This window comes from Peromyscus californicus, unplaced genomic scaffold (assembly GCF_007827085.1).
Source record: "Peromyscus californicus insignis strain IS unplaced genomic scaffold, ASM782708v3 Scaffold_18__1_contigs__length_77618521, whole genome shotgun sequence".
In the NCBI taxonomy this organism is placed as follows: Eukaryota; Metazoa; Chordata; class Mammalia; order Rodentia; family Cricetidae; genus Peromyscus; species Peromyscus californicus.
In genome coordinates this window covers 29,490,656-29,506,680 of record NW_026294480.1, presented here as the reverse complement: position 1 = coordinate 29,506,680, position 16,025 = coordinate 29,490,656, and the positions used below count along the sequence as shown (strand labels likewise).

Genomic DNA, 16,025 nt, shown 5'->3' with positions numbered 1-16,025 from the left:
CCGCGGGCCCCGGGGGCCTCGGCCTCGGCGGCGGCGGCGGCGGCCGTTCTTCTCCGCGTCCCTGGCCGGCCCCGGACGGCCGCGGATGCTGCCTTGGGGCGGTCGCTCCTGCGAGGCGCCGTCTACGCCCGCTGCTCGGGTGGCCGGTGCTCCCCGGCTTGGGTTTGGTTGTTTTTTTGTTTTTGTTTTTTTTTCTCCCCCGAAGGCGACAGCAGCCGGGCGCTGGTCCGGTGTGATGGCTCCGCGGCCGGGCTCGCTCTCCTTCTCTCTCCCGGGCGCTCCGGGCCTCATAGGCCGCCGCGGACGGCGGCGAGCGGAGGCCGCCCTGCGCGCCCTGACTCGGCGGCCATCGGCCCCGGGGAAGCCGAGCTCGGACGGCCAGCCGGTGGATGCCGACGGTGCGCCTTTGAAACGGCGTCCCTGCAGCCGCGATGGATGGATGGATCGCACGCCTCCCGTCCTTTGAGCGGCCGGACTCTCTGTCTGTCTGTGCTATTTCTGCGGAGAACGCAATCCTCGGAGGTGAAGGCTCCCAGCCTGGCTGAGTTGGAATCGTGATCGTGGTGCATTAATTTCTGGAAATACGCGGGCGCTGCTGGACTTGCCTCTTTTTTTTTTTTTTTTTTTTTTTTTTGGCGGTGGTTTTGATTCATCCCTGAAAGTCGGGAGAAGGCCTGTAGGCGACGCTGTGCGAGCGAGGAGCGGGTCGCTCCGGCGCGGCGGCGGTCTAGGTGTGGGTGGAGCCGAGGCCATCCGGACGCGGGGCACCGGAGCCCGGGGACCGGCGCACTTCAAACGTCGTCTTCCTCTTTATGCTTGAAACTCAGAGGCGTTGGACAAGGCTGGAGTACAAAAATGTGAATATGCATACACTACCGTGCCTGTCTGTAGTGGCTTACTGTAAAACGAGGGAATTCCATCGCTGCAGAGTTTTCTGTTTTGTATAAATTAAAAGGGGGCTGTTCTCCAGGTTAAAAGGTGCCAGTAGGTAAGCGGATTTTACTCAGGAGGAAACATGCTGTTTTTTAAATGAATTAAGTTGTCAGCGCCAGTCGTTTATTTGTATGTGTACAGAGGTGCTAGAAGTGTATGGGACAGCTCACCTCCAGGTTATTCTTTTGCTTTAGAAGTCACTGGGGGCCAAGTGTTTTAAGATTTTGTCATTCCTGCTCTCCAGACCCTGGAGTAAGTCGGGGCCCAAAGAGTCCTGCAAGAAATGGGCAAGAAAGGAGCCCGATTCGGCATCCTTGCAAATAGAACTATGTCTCGCCATGCCTCTGCCGTCTTACCCCCAGAGCATCCGTAGAAGTTGGCCCCGTCCTGAGGATTTTGCTCAGATGCCACCTGGGTGCCTTCATCGCTTCTTTTACCTACAGGTTGGCGGCTTCGGTCTCATTTTATCTTCCGGGCTCTTTGCCCGGCAGTTTCAGGAGATGAAGTTTAGCTTTGCTTCGCTGGTGTGATGTATGCATCGCGCGCTGTGGCACCCTCTTTCCTCATTTCTGAACTCTACCCTTTAATATCAGCTAATATATACCTGAAAGAACTTTCATGAAAGATGGTGAAAACTAGGAAAATATATAGACGGAACCGAGGTAAGTTTATCAGAGGTCAGGAAAAGATCTCTTCTGGGCATTCGAAAGCTCATAAAGGTGATGGCTGCTTTTGGGTTTCTCTAGATGGCGTGGCAGAGACCAGTGCATTTGTTGATCAAGTGACCTTATCCATAGTGGGCTAATTCATTTTGCTCTCACGAGTCATAAAACTTCATTCTTAATCCTGTCTGCCCTTTTTCTTGCAAAATACACACTATTTTGACTGAACTGAAGTCCAAGAATGTGGTTGGCTCAGCTCAAATACAGCACTACTAGAAAAATTCATTCAGCAAGTACTTATTGGTCACATAACATGTGACACTGTGGTTCAAAAGGTGTATGTTTCAAAGGCCTTGTATAAAGGACCACATTTGGCTACTTTGGTTACTCTTAATTATGTTGTCAAGCAAAGCAAAAGCTAGAGGAATTTATTTTTAAGTTTTCTGAAGTAAAGATTCTGTGAAAGATGAGAGCAAGCTTCGTGTTGAGGTTGATGTTATTTACATTTACTTACCTTATTGTAGCATTTGCTATACCAATTAATTGGAAATGATTTTTGAAAACTATAAAGGTAGGAAATTTTACTTCCTAGTATCAGGAAAAGTAGGTCTTACAAATTAAATATAGCAGTATACTGGAAGTTGTATAGAAAAGGCTTTAGTTATAGTTTAAATTTTTATATTTTATTTACAGAATTTTTGGACAAGAATACCATTTTAATAGCTATTTTACATCCCATTAGCATAAATAATTACTTATTATTTAGTACAGTCAACAATCTGCTCAGTATTAATTTTGAGAACAGATTTAAGTAACTTACAAATGGCTTAAAATGCTTTTCACTCAGTTTCAAAATTCATTTTCCTTATGGAAGCACAATTATCTTCCTGTCCGCTTTCTTGAATGTTGCTGGTGAGCTAGTAATTTTGCATGCCTCAGTAAAGACAGCTGATAGGCTGTTGGTACAGAGTCTTGGCATGGATGCAGCATTTCATCCAAACTTAAATTAAAAACATAATTTGGTGTGCGCATGTCCATGTGTGAGGGTGTTTTCATGTGGAAGCCAGAGGTCAATCCAGGTGTCATTCCTCTGCAACTTAGGGGAAACTAGCTAGTTTGAAAGTCCCAGGAATCCACCTGTCTGAGCTTCCCAGTGCTGCTATTACACGTGTACACCACCATGTCCAGCTTGCTGGAGACTCAAATCGGTTCCTCAGGTTTGTATTTTGCCAACTGAGCAATCTCCCCAGCACCCAAAATTAATAACTTTAATTTATTCCCTCAAAACATATTGAAGATTTATTAGGTGCTAATTAACTCTTTGCTAGGCACCTCATATAAAATAATGAATGAAGGCAGACAAGGGCTCACTCTCTTTGAAGGCTTTTCCGATTACAGAATTAAATAATTTCAGTGCTTAGGAGTATTTCCTCATGGAATCAATTAGTATTTTGCTTGCCTAAATTTAAGATCTTTGTTGTTTTAAGTCAGGCACTCACTATGTAGTGCAGGCTGGCCTAATCCTTCATCCTCCTGTCTCAGCCTGACTAGGCTGAGTTGACTGGTGTGCACCACCACACAATGGCTCCAAACTGAGTCATTCATTACTCAGTTACTTTGTTTGTGAGGTTATTTTCTTGTCTGTTTGCTTAACACCTGTCTTCCTCCATGCTACTAGTTTGTTTCGATTCTACATTTGTAACTTACCTCTAAAACCAGTTGACTTTTGCACCTTGTGTTAAAGAGTGAGTTTCTTGACGCAGTTAGTTGCTAGGAATGTTCTTGTATATTCCCATTTGTATTTTTGATCAGTGAATTACAAAGATATACAATATTTTAGGTGGATTTTTAACTGTGATGTTATTGCCAGAAAATTGGTAAAGCTGATGAATTTTTATGAATTTATATTTTCATGAATATTTATCTTCAAGATAGTTGCAGTTTGCCTTAAAGTGATAAGAATAAAAGATTTTTAGAAAATTATCTTGTCACTATTTATGCCTGACAGTAAACCTTATTATATATTTATCTCTAATAAGAACACATTTTTTAAGAGGGAGAGAACAGTAAATAAAAAACAAATAGTATATGTATGTCTTGTAGATTATAGTAGATTCAAAATGACCTCATATTTAGGATAACTAAATTACATTTAGGATGACTTAAACTTTGGTGAAGAGTTAAGGATGTCGATTTTGAGGGTAGAATTTAAAATTGTCAGATGACAACATTCTATAAATATATTACTATTTTAGCTTCTGTGGGTTTGTTAAAAGGTTTTTATTTATGTGTGTGGCGGGAGTACCCGCAGAAGTCAGAAGAGGGAGTGGAAGGCTGTACTGCCGGGGGTGGGTGCCATGGGTGCCGGGGGTGCTGGGAAGCAGATCTCTGGAAGAACAGGAGGCACCCCTAACTGCTGAGCCAACTCTCCAGCTTCATTTCAGGTTTGTTTCTGTGTGTTTGTCTTTCGTTTTTTTGTCTTTTTGAGCCAGGGTCTCACTGTGTAGATCTGGCCAGGAACTCTCTGTGTAGACTAGGCTGACCTCATGCTCACAGAGATCCACTTGCCTCTGCCTCTGTAGTGCTGGGATTAAAGGCATACTCCTCACCTGGCCTTATTTCATGTTTTTGAAATAAGTGCCTTAATTAAATTTATGGTAGTATTTATGGAACCCATTTGATATACTTTATATATTTTTTTTCTAAAATTATAGAAGTGAGTTTTTTCCTATGACATCTTTATTCATTTTTACTTCCCATAGTTTTCAAGAATAAGCTTTATCTTTTCACTAATCCTACTAACTTATAATTAAGAATTTTCACTAAATCTGTAGATCTTATTGTCTGTGTCATTCATTTTAATCATGAGTCCTAACCAGTTTATTTTGTGTGTATAGCTGTGCTTTATGTTTCCAAACTAGGGTAGCGCTACCAGTTACATCTTCTAAGTGTACTTCTGAAATATTTCAATGTAAAGTTATTTAAGGTCATGTACCTTCATGAAAGCCTAATCTACATAGAACCACACAAATACAGGATATGAACAGAGTTAAACTATAGTTGTACTTTAGTACTAAGCTAATCTAGACAATCACCTGCTTAAAAGTGATTTTTATCTCTAAAGGAAGTATGCAAGATGTTTAAAATCTGAAACATCTCCAGTAGATAAGAGCTAAGCTTTTAAAAGTCACTTTCACTGCTCTTTAAGGTGGGTTAGGTTGTAATCAAAATATCTGCTGTTGAACAGTGTTCAAAACTGTTGGCTATGCACTGCTGTGAAGTCTGTAAACTTAACTTATTATGTCCTTTCTTTAAAATAGTGAAGGTAGGAAAACTAACAGTACATCACAGATGGTAAAGGTGCATGTTTTTTTGTTTTTAGTTTTTCGAGACGGGGTTTTTCTGTGTAGCCCTGGCTGGCCTCAGAGTCAGAGATCTGCCTCCTGAGTGCTGGGGATTAAAGGCGTGCCCCACCACTGCCTGGTTCATGTGTTTTAAAATAAATATTTACCTTGTTTATGTGTGTGTACATTTACTAGGTTACTTTTTAAAGTATATTCCATACTGTGAGTTATGGCTATAAGCAAAAGGAGAATGTTTTCTTTGTGTTTCTTTAGAACAAAACAGAGTTCAGATTTTTGTTTATTTTTCCCCTGGAAAGTAGAAAAGGGAAATGTTAGAATGTTGCCTATAAAATATGAATTTTAGAAGAGACACTAAATATTTTAAAGGAGATTTGATGCTCTTTTCAGAAAGGTATTTTCAGGGTAAGGAGCAGGAAATAAAAATGTTGGTTTAAAAAAAAAAGACAATCATGATTCACACTGTACAGAAAAAGTATTTTCCTGATGGATCTACATCTGATGCATTCAGTAGATCAGAGACTATTACCAATCTATTTTGGTGCATTGTAAGCTAACATTTAATACAGCAAAATAATAAATGTGGGACAAATGTAAGGTTTTTGTTCCGTTCCTTCCCGATTTCTCTTAACTTTTATACCTGTATTGCTCATAAGAAAACTAATTGCCATCTTTCACAGAGTAATTATCATAAGAATAAGTTATATTTTAAGATGATAAAAACTTGTCCCAATCAAAAAACAGCTATTCAATAAGGTTTCTCTGTATAGCATGAGCAAATAACTTCTTAAATAGTTAGCTTTGATTTGCTACTCAGTTTATTCTGTTTATTTAAATAAACATGCTTAAAATTGTGTATAGAATTTTAAAATGGGAAACTTACAAGAATTGTGAACAGAATTAAGAGAAGTGTGTAATAAAATAATATATATAACTTAAAGAAGGTAGGGATTATGTATGTCATGCTGAGATTTTTAATAAAATGTAAACATCTCATTACTCTTTCCTCTTACTCTCTATAGATTTCAGTATTTTATTGTTGTGGTCTACTTAAGAGATTTAAAAGGCATTGGTTTTCACCATATCTGAGAGGTCAGTCTGCTACATATCAAGAACCTGTTTCAAAAACTAAACCAAAACAGCATTGTTTATTCAGACTTCTAGTGCCGGATTCCTTAAGTGGCAGGTATATTAAACCTTACATTTTTTAAAAAGTTGCTAAGCATAAATTTTACCATAGAAATAATCCAGTTGAACCAAAGCCTATGTGCTCTCTCAACTTTCAGCAATGTACTAATAATGCCCTGTGAACTATGACTACTACCACTCACCAGCAGGGGGAGTGAGTTGGCCTTGAAAGGTAAGCTAGGAAGGCCATGTGACTTCCTGTTTTGCATTGAACTGTTGTGGCAGCTGTGCTCCTGTTTTAGTCCAGTGTAGAAAAAGCCATCAAAAAGGGACAAAGGCGACTAGTGTGTCAGTTGTGGAGATGGCGACATAGTTAACCATCAAAATTACCTTTTAGGAAGCAAATTGGGAAAAAATATGTAAAGATCCAAACATTTTTATGTTGAGCAATCTTACACTTCTGGTTAAATTACAGACAGCTCAAGGAAGAATAGTGGAACAGCAGAAAATCTTTTCAAACCCAGATGTTAAAAACTAAAAGTAAAAGGTGCAAACTTCAAGACACTGCTTTTCTTTTTACTCCCAGTGTTGACAGTGGATCGGAACAAAACGAGAGTACCAAACATGAAGGAGAGGAAATGTCAGTAGAAACAGACGTGGGAATGTCACAGTACTAGAGTCTGATGGATAAACAGAAACCAGCACCTTAGAGCGGTGGCACACTGCTCTGCAGATGTCAGAGTCAACATTTCTCAGTACTTTGTATTTAAAGTTGATAGTGAGTTCTAAATAGACACATTTTAAAAATACAAATAAGTGGATCAAAATTTTGTTTTGTTTTTTTTAATATACACTTCAGCTAAGGGATACATTTTGCTAGAATATTTTTACAATGAAGTGATTTTTCACTATGAAAATTGAGAATAGAATTGTTTTCATTATCCATTATAAACACAACAAATAACTCAGTACTGGATTTATTTGGAGGTGTAGCTGAGTGATGTGTCAACTTTTAATGTCTCCTAGGAGCCTCAAAATGCCTAATAAGTAGATATGTGTTGAATTAAAAGATATGATCTATTTGTTATTATTTCATGTAGAACCTAAGACCTGGGTTTTAACCAACTGCGTCAAAATAAACTTAAAGACCCACACTGTGAAGCCGAACAATGAAGTGAATTGTGGTAGCCTCGCCACTTACCCAATATAAGGGTGCAGCAATGCTGTCTGAACTGTTTCAGACAGTGGGTCCAGGCAACTTCTAGCCAAGTGTATGGTAACCCATGTTTATTCACTGAAAACGTGTGCTCCTTGAGCTCTTACTACTTCCATAGCGTATAAAAACTTCATTATAAAGTAGACAAAGCCTTATATTCAGTGAATAATGCCATTGAAAATTTGGACATTTGTACAAATTAAATGTGTGCCACCAGTTCTGAGGAAATGGTCCTTTGGAGGAGATCATTAGCAATGACACTAGAGTTAGTATTGGTGGGGGATTTTGAAGTCAGTTCTCTTGTAATGCTCTGTTATAATATACTGTTATGTATGTCCTGGTATTAAGTCTGTTTTAATTATGAAGTGTGTCTGAAACAAAACTCATGCCCTTCCTACAGGACTGTAGTACCAAAACTCCTGAAACAAACGGGCACTCCTAGGTAAGCACATTGTGTGCTTCCTTCTTACAGGTTGTGATGGGTACGAGCTGAAGAACGGTATGAACAATCTAACCTTTTAAAGTCATTTTTAAAAATTTTTCTAATGCTTCTGTACGTGGAAAAATTGCTAGAATAGTCTTTTAGGAAGCACATTAATAAAGTGGCAGCTTTATTATGAACCATTTCCTTATTGCAAGCTTAATGCATATCACAGTCTAATGGAATAATTGTTGTAACTTCGTCATTATTTCAAAATACATAGTATACACAAGATTTAATGATTTAATACAAGCAGGGCGGTGGCAGTGCACGCCTTTAATCCCAGCACTTGGGAAGCAGAGCCAGGTGGATCTCTGTGAGTTCAAGGCCAGCCTGGTCTACAGAGTGAGATCCATGACAGGCACCAAAACTACACAGAGAAACCCTGTGTGTGGGGGGGGGGGGGGGGGCGGGGGGGATTTAGTACAGACTATAACTAAACTTAAAACCAAAAAAGGGAAAGAAAATAGCTCATACCTTGTTCTATTCTGGAAGAACTCAAGGTGACATTAGGAATATCAATATAGTGACTTCTGGTGAGCAAAAAAGCAGTACAAATCAGTATAATTTTTTTTTCCCTAACAAATCAAATACAAAAAAAATTAGTGAGAAATATGTACTCACAATGGAAATGCTGTTTTAAGTATTGCTCCTCAGATATTTTAAATATTTTCCTAAGACCTAGGGCTAAGGAGTTAACTCAGTAGAATGCACCTGAGATCAATACCAAGACCCCACATGAGAAAAAGATAGACATGATGGCAGATCACTGTCATCTCAACTACCAGGGGAAGCAGACAGGCGGGTTCCTGGGGATCACTGGACAACCAGCCTAGCCTATTTGGTGTATTCCAGGCCAGTAAGAGACCCTGTCTCAAAAAAGAAGTGTTTGGAGTCTGAAGAATGACCCTGAAGGTTGTAGGTTTCTGACCTACACTTGTATGAACACCCCTGTGTATGTGCACATAATAAACACATGAGTACCAAGATCTAAATTGTTTCTAATAGTTACGTTTCTAATTTAGCAGTATCTTTCTTCACTGCTTCTAAAATCATCTGTCCAGTGTAGTGTCTGTATTACCTTGCATTTAATCCTGACATCAACTTTCACTAGATTTTTTCCCTATACATTCACATATTCTTCAGAACTTTTTCTTATGTAAGGAGAAAAGACAGTATTAAACCAGAAGACCTCTAGTAGTATTTGACAGTATTTTACATGTGCAAAGATAATTTAAGACATTTCTGCAGGGTATATAAATAATGCATTGCAAAAGTATTTTTTAAAAATTTACTGGCTTTCTTTAAAACTTTGAATATTGATAACAGTAAGGAATTCAGAATTGATAAAGCTTCGTTTAATTTGTATTTACATTAAATCTAGCTATAGTATTGCTGTAAGAACATTATAGTTATGATGTTAAGGAGTGCTCACTAGAAAACTAATTTAAAAATCATTTTGAGGACTATTAAATTAATGAAAAGAATAGCATGAAAACGTGGATGTGTAGATCCAAACTTGGAAGATGTCAGATCTTTATGTTAGAATGAACAAGATTGGTGTGGAGATACACATCTATAATCCCAGCACTTGAGATAGAAGAATCATGAATTCAAGGCCAGCCTGAGCTACATAGTAAGGCTCTCTCTTAAACAACAAAGAAGGACATAATAAAACAATATTATGAAGCTATAGACCTTTCAGTCAATGAGCACGTGGATCATCTATGTACTGGAAACAGTAAATGGAAATGAGTAATTGTTTCTTTCCTCATATAGCTAACAACACAGACTACTATCTGCTACATTTAAAACAAGCATTAAGTTGCATCAGAAGGACTGAAATTACTGAAGCTAATGAAGGTTTTAATAAAGCTTTGCAGCAGTGGTAAACTTTGAATGTCATTGAAGTAATTTCCAAATAGCTGACAGGGAAATAGGAACTAAATCAGTTATTCTAACGAAGAGGCAGAACATATAAAAATGTGTGCATTAAAAGATTTTGTAATCTGAAAGCCAGTTTGGATGTAACAGATAAAGTAAAGAGGCTGAGATATGTGGTACTCTATCTAGTCTAAAAGAGTGGCTTTTAGTCCCACAGGTAAATATGAAAACTTTGCATTTTAGAGTAACTGCACAGTGACATTAGAAAGAACTGTTAGCTACATTACCCAGACAAGATAAAGAAAGTGGCAACCTGGAAATTACATACAATTGCAAAATATGAATCTAATTGTTTAAAATAGTTATACTCTTTGACATACTGCTTTTTTACATGAACTTTTGTTATGACTGTATTGCTCTTGTAATTTCAATTAAAGCAAAGCAAACCAACCAAACAAAAACCGCTTAAGCATTGGAATGAAAAGTAGAAGGTGAAAGAGGGTGGAGAAAAGGAAATCAATAAGAAATTAATGTAATCATATATTCAAATCACATATGAAGCCTGGGCTATAAAAACAGCTGAAAGGGAGCAGGAAGATTTGAAAGACAGAATAGAATCAAAGACAAATCAATGAATATGTAAGAGAGAGGAGGAGGGAGTCGAGTGTTACTGATCCTGCCAGCTTAGCTCTCTAGATGGTTGGTCACTCATGTACTTGAGAGAGATACCGGACCGAGTATAGGCTTAGAGCAGAGAGAATAAGTCTGATGTTAGAAAAGTTGAACTTGAGGTGCCTGTTGACTCACTGGCTGTCTGGCTAGGTAGTTGGAAATACACATAGATGTCCAGGAAACAACTAGGTACAGAGATAGGAGTCCTCCTCATACATGTGCTAATTGCAGCTACAAACACAGAAAGCTTATAAAAATAAGAGCCGCCGGGTGGCGGTGGTACACTCCTTTAATCCCAGGGAGGCAGAGCCAGGTGGATCTCTGTGAGTTCGAGGCCAGACTGGTCTACAGAGCAAGATCCAGGACAGGCACCAAAACTATGCAGAGGAACCCTGTCTTGAAAAACCAAAATAAATAAATAAATAAAATTAAAAGAAATAAGAGCCAACAATTATAAAGGACACTTGCTATGGTTTAATACCACGATTTTCCCTCTAAGACATTCTAGAACTTTTTATTTATTGTATTCATTCACATCTTTCAGATGCTGGGCTCTAATCAATAACCTGTAAAATCTTACATCATCTAATCCTAGGAATTACTCAGTTACTGTGTTTTTTACATTTTGCTTGAAAATAGATCAGGAAAACAAGGGGATTTCCTAAGAAAGCAAGAAAGTTAACACTTTACTTTGAAGCAGCTAATTATTAACATTAAATGATACTTTGAATCTAGAGCTAGGCAATTTAGCTACACCTTCCTCATTTTCCAGTTAGTCAGGAGTTTTTTGTTGCCATCCAATCTGCACATCCACCTGGCTACTTATTACTGCCTGACCTTTATCACTTGGCTTTTGTTTCTCTTGCTGCCAGCCCTCTTAACAGCTATCCAGTCAGTTTCTACCCTCACCACACATTTTGGGTCTTTTAAATCAAAGATAATCTCACGTTTTTTATTGTTCCTGTTGCCTAATGGTAAGAGGGATTAGAAGTAAAGATTGTGCCATTTATTATAGAGCAGCATTTTTCAACTTGTTCCTGTCAAACACCTAAGACCATCTGCGTATCATATTTTACATTATGATTCATAACAGCAAAATTACAGCTATGAAGTAGCAATGAAAATAATTTTATGGTTGGGAGTTACCAACATGAGGAACGGTATTAAGGGGTTGCAGCGTTAGGAAAGGTTGAGAACCACTGCTCTAGAGGTTTCTGTGTTTCAGTAATAAATTGAGTAGTAAACCACGACAATCAAAAAGTCCTCTCTGGGCTGGTAAGATGGCTCAGTGGTAACTGCACGTGCTATGCAGGTCTGAGTTCTATTCTGGAACCTTCTTAAAGGTAGTTGGAGAAAGCGGACCAAAAGTTGTCCTTTGACCTCCATTCACACAACATGACATGTACATCCCCACATATACAATGGTCCTTTTTAAAATTCATGGATGGCCATATATGTTACAAATCATCTAAAAGTAGAGTTATAGTCAATTATCTATTCAAGAATATTTAGTTTTGTAACATTCTAAAGCAGTACCCAAAATAGCTAGGTATGCTATATATAATATATATATTACCATATATATAAATTTTGCATATACATATGCCTCTTGAAGTGTTAGACTTTAAGATTCCGATAAAGCTGGGGCAAGTACTAGCTGGTTAATTTGGAAGGCAATACTGACGTACAGCAGGTAAGATTTTGCTTAGGAATGGAGGTACTGTTCAACAAGTTCTAGCACAACTGAATCGCCATATGCAAAGACTAAGACCCTTCCCTCACACCACTTGCAAAAATTAACTCAAAGATCAGTGACATATATAAAATCAAAATCTGTAAAGCTGTCAGAAGAAAACAAGTAAAGCTTTATGACTTTGGATTTGGCAAAGGATTCTTAAATATGAAAACAGAAGCATCAGTTACTGAAACAAGTTCATACTGACTTCATCCAAATCTTATACTTGAGGGGCATCCACACCGCCAAGAGTGTGAAAGTAGAGAACAAGAGCAGCAGTCTCCAAAACAGGAAGGAAAAGCATCTGCAATTATAGAAAGGATCTGTATGTGAAATATATGAACTAAACTCCAAGTAAAGTAACTCGATTGTGACTAGATATTGCTCAAAGAAGAAATATAAATCCAATCAGAGCATGAGAAGATGTTTAACATCATTAGACACCAAAGAAATGGGACAGCACTACATTGGCTGGAATAAAAAGACAGATTAAAGACAAAAAGAGGGAGAAACTAAAACCCTCAGGTACTGCCTTAGGAATGTGTAGTAAGTTTGGAAAACAGTCTCGCTCTTCTTCAAATGATTAAATATTTATTTCCATGTGACTGAGCGATTCTAGAGAAATGAAAATGTGCATCCACATAGAAATTTGTGCCCAAAAAATGTAGCGCTGTTCACAATAACCAGAAGCGGAAACAAATGACTATGAACCAACAAATATGGCATATCTATACCATAGCACATTTTTGTTTGTAAAAAGAAAAGTATTGATCCATGCTGCAATGTGATTGGATCCTAACAGAACACTGTAAATGGAAGGAGCTAATCACAAGATCTCATAGGCTGTATGATTCCTTTCTTGTGCATGAGCTGGCAGGAGAGACCTGTGTGGACAGAACAAGAGTATCTTCTACAGAGTAGGTATATTAGTGACTGGGAAGCTGCTCCTGGGAAGATGGGTAGACACGAGATAAGCTACACTATTCTTTTTGAGATCATGAAAATGTTCTAAAATTGACTGTGGTGGTGGTTACACAAATCTGTGTGAATATGAAAAACAATGAGTTGTACCCTTTAAAGTTGTACAGTGTGTGTTAATTCTATCAATAAAAGTGGTTAAAGGCAAACAAGGACTCCATACACACAGCGCCGATAGGAATCCCAGTCAATCCAGGTTTACATTCTGAGAGTGACTCTTGGATTTGACTTCCATAGCTCAGGAAAGGGCATATATATGAACATATTTGGAAGACTCAAATAATACAGAGCCATATGTGTTGTGTATATTCATGTTCAAAATCCCAGGAACACTATAGTTCTCGCTAAGCATTGTTTGCGTTTGATTCAGTCAGTTCTCTTGAAGTAGATCCATGTTGACAAAGCAGATGCTTAGAAAACTCAAGCACCAAAGTCAGCTGCAGAAACTTAGAGCATAATCCAAGCTAATGAAAATTTGTGAATGTATTTTGAAATTCAGATTTTATTTCTACCAAATGGCTCAGCAATTCTTTGCATCCTTTGACCCGGTTTTGTACAGGGCGGTTCTGGAACGGCACAAGAATGCACATGCCAAGTAACATGGATCCATCCCCCATGTTCTGATTTGAACATTCATAACCAGTTCCTTCACAAATCCACCAGCTCTTTAAATTTTTTTTCCTATGGGCTCAGTTTCAGTGAATGCCAATACCTTCTTTGCCACATTCAACAGAAAATAATTGCATTAGGTGCTTGAGCTTCAGAGGAAGTTTTGGTTCTTAGGAGTTCTTAGTGCAGGCTTGTAACCCCGTCTACTTTGATGGCTGAGACAGAAAGGTCTTGTGATCAAGTTCTAGACCTGCCTGTGATACAGAACAAGTTCAAGAGCAGCCTGGGAAAATTAATGAGACCTTGTCTCCAAATAAAAAGTAAAAAGAGGGCTAGGGACACAGCCCAGTGTTTGTGTAGTATGCATGAAACACTGGCTTTAACCCTCTACTGAGAAACAACAAAAATTTAGCTGGTATATTAGCAGACATATTCTCAGAATCTTAAACTCAGGAGGTAGAGGCAGGAGGATCGGAAGTTCAAAGTCTGTCTCCCCTACATAGCAAGTTCAAGGTCAGGAGGAATTACATGAAATTGTTCCAGCCTAAAACAAAGAAGTATGATTCTCTAATGACTGAAGTTTTAGGTCTAAATGAAGTAGATACATCAGTGTAACTCTTCCAACAAGATTTCACAATCTAGTCATCTTACTGCAATAAAATGAAGTAACTCTAATCCATTAAAAATAGCACAAGACCAATAATAAAAACAATAATTGAGACAGGAAGCCCATAGACTCTACAGAAAGAACTTCGTAAAACTTCTGAGAGCTAGAAAAGCCTGGGAAAACTGTTCTCAGATCAATTTACAGCTCCCCCATAGAAGTTGAAAAATGATTCTAAAATTTTAAATCATAGAAGACAGATATCTTTTAAAAGAAGAATTGTAGATGGTGAGAATTTCTTTAAACATTAACGTAAAACTAAAATAATTTGCAATATGATTGCTTTATAGATGTACAGACAATTGGAAGATACTTCATTATATGAGCCAAAAGTAGAGAGAGAATATTTAGTATATGATGTTGGTAAATAGCCAGAAACTTTAAAATCTCTATCCTCCCTTCCTTCTGTGTGTCAGAGGGTGGAGGTGTTGGCTGGGAATTCAGCCCAGGCCCTCCTGCATGCTAAACCAGTGTCTGACCACTGAGCTATAGTCTTAGCTCTTTATTTTATCTTCTGAGTATCTGTTGATTTTGTATATTTATCTTTGTTTCCAGAAACATCAATTTAGTCCTATGTAGTTATAATTACTCAGTAAATAAGTACAGTTGAAGTCCTAAATTTTTAAATGTGAAAACACTGAATTATTTACAACTATAGATTTGGGTAGATAACAGAACTCAGGATATGAACAAAACGGCTACCATCAATCTCGCCTACCATTACTGTAATAGCTTGCTTACTGGGCTTCTGGAATCCATAAAGATACTCCCCTTGCCCCCAGCTTTCTCCTGCTGTCACAATGATCTTTTCAAAACATAAATTTGATACTGTAATTTTGCTGCTAAAACTCTTAAATGGCTCACATTACTTTAAAGATAGAGATAAGACCCTTTAATAAGTCTCGAGGCTCTGCATGGTGTGTCTTTAACTGCCCCAGCAACCCCATCCCACATCCATCTCCACCTTATTGTCTTTGCTCCAGCCACCAGAGCCCTCTTTCCCAAAACTTTGGACAACATTATATTTCCATCATGCTGATGTTACTCACTATTCTTTTCCCTTAAATCACTTACCTCAATTTGTATTTAGATATCATGGTGTGATTATTTTATTTATGTCTGTCTATATGCTCTAAACTGTAAATTCCACTAAGCAGGGACCATAAGTGGTTTGCCAGCACCTAACAGAATATGTTTGATAAATACAGAATGACTACCCCAATTAAAGAACATAAAAGAATCTAAATTCTCACATTACATTTAAAGTAAATTAGAAAGTTTGGAGTTTTAAAATGGAAAACCAAACAACTCACTTAAAACTACATTATTTTGGGCAAATTAATAGAATTCCAGATATGATTATTTTTAGCCTTATTAATAACATTACATATGTGTGAATATAGGCATGCTTGCCACAGCTTACATGTGGATGGAAGAGGACAATTTGCAGGAGTCAGTTCTCTCCTTCTACCATGTAGGTCTTGGGTTTGAACTCAGGTCTTCAGGCTTGGTGGCAAGTGACCTTACTTGTCAACTTTTTTTTTTAACTCATATCACTGGCCACAGGAAATGACTTTTTAAACAAATAAAAACTCATAAGAAAATTGATAAGTACTACTTACACTATCAAACAAATGTCTTATCAACTGAATCTTTAAAGAAAGGTGTCATATCTTTAAAGATACTGTTATAGGAGACTAA

General features: G+C 38.0%; 1 protein-coding gene across 28 annotated transcripts in view; it reads left to right on the top strand.

The window, feature by feature from the left end:
• The first annotated feature begins 19 nt into the window (after positions 1-19).
• LOC128113447 (40S ribosomal protein S25-like) overlaps positions 20-16,025 on the top strand; it is an 85,839-nt gene continuing 69,833 nt past the window's right edge. For 20 of the 28 annotated variants that reach the window (XR_008219464.1, XR_008219469.1, XR_008219458.1 and 17 more), the window contains exons 1-3: positions 561-1,595; positions 5,980-6,317; positions 7,702-7,743. The gene's annotated coding sequence lies outside the window, so the exon portion shown is untranslated. Of the gene's footprint in view, positions 1,596-5,979; positions 6,318-7,701; positions 7,744-16,025 lie in introns of all 28 variants that reach the window. The other 8 variants (XR_008219451.1, XM_052743161.1, XR_008219476.1 and 5 more) reach the window with 8 other exon arrangements.